Source organism: Austrofundulus limnaeus, unplaced genomic scaffold, assembly GCF_001266775.1.
Source record: "Austrofundulus limnaeus strain Quisiro unplaced genomic scaffold, Austrofundulus_limnaeus-1.0 Scaffold59, whole genome shotgun sequence".
NCBI classification, from domain to species: Eukaryota; Metazoa; Chordata; class Actinopteri; order Cyprinodontiformes; family Rivulidae; genus Austrofundulus; species Austrofundulus limnaeus.
Window position 1 is genome coordinate 1,494,465 of NW_013952461.1, and position 1,346 is coordinate 1,495,810.

Below are 1,346 nucleotides of genomic sequence, written 5' to 3' on the forward strand. Positions count from 1 at the left end.
GATCTACCTATGATGTCAATTACAGGCCTCTCTCATCTTTTTAAGTGGGAGAACTTGCACAATTGGTGACTGACTAAATACTTATTTTCCCCACTGTATATTCATTTAATATTTACAAAATAAAGTTTGGTTTCCAGAATTAAGTGTCAGCAGAAAGCAGAATAAAGTAGAAGCTATGGTCCACAGGTGCAGTGACCGTTTACATTGAACAGATGGAGAAATATAAAGATCCCAGGCTGTCTCCGTACCTGAAGCGTGTTTCATTAGAGCGTTTTCAGCTGCAGGACTTTGGGTGAGTAAACTTTAATCCAACGTAGGCCCCGGCCGTGTAGACACTCATATTTTAAGCAAAACCATTAAGCAGACAACGGTTCTAAATCATAAAGCAGCTGCTGAGATTAGTGCTTGTTCAGACTGCTTTCTCTGCTTTTAAACAGTTTGTTGAGCTGGCAGTTATTCTGTATTAATTAGCCCAAATCATTAAATACAAATTCAGACTGTTTCTGCTTAAAATGCTCACTGTTAATAGAAACACTTAAAACTCGTCACAACTTTTTGTTTCATCATTTTTGTATTTTCTCTTTTTGAGTAAAGACAAACAAACTATCCACCATAACCAATAAAAACTTCTGCTTTACCTTTTTTTTTTGTGCTTGAGCTACTTGACAAACTTACAGCTTTATTTGAATGTGGCACGTCTCTGTTCACCGTGCAGCATTTTTTAAATACAATACAAAGTTGGAAAAACAGAAAGCACAGCAGAAACAGCAAGACCGACTTCTGTGAAGCTTATTTCATACTTCCAAGGTTTAAAATCTAGTGGTTTGTGTGGAAAGTAAATAAAATGTTGCACTGTGTACCATGCTAAAAAAAAAAGAAAAAAAAAACATTACCAACAGCTGTGACAGCTAGCTCAGACTGGGAATATCCAAACCCAATCACAGTTTCCCCCCTCAAGTGAAAGAGAGGAGGAAAAACAATGTTGTAAAACCGTCTAAAAATACCCAGGAGAGCAATTACCTTTAACTTATTAAAACAGACCCAGTGACTTTATTGTAAATAGCTTGGTGAAAATCTGGGAAATGACCAGGAAACTGTTGATTACCAGCCACGGTAAAACTGATGGCTAAGCAAGAGACAAGTATACACACAAAACAACTTTATAAACACCAACAAAAAGGAGATTTCTAACTTGGGCTGAAAAGAATCCCTGAAAAAATAAGCTTTTAAAATATTCAATAAAACATTACATTTTCAAATGTCATATGAACACAAGCAAAAAACACATCTAAAGTTTATACATCGCTTGTATAAGGCATGCAAACATTTTAAGTCTCATTAAAGAT

At 35.6% G+C, this 1,346-nt stretch overlaps 1 protein-coding gene across 3 annotated transcripts in view; it reads right to left on the reverse strand.

Annotated features, from left to right (window-relative positions):
- Window positions 1-1,346, reverse strand: part of LOC106518334 (eukaryotic translation initiation factor 4 gamma 3) — a 57,276-nt gene that overhangs the window by 27,809 nt on the left and 28,121 nt on the right. The window lies entirely within an intron of this gene.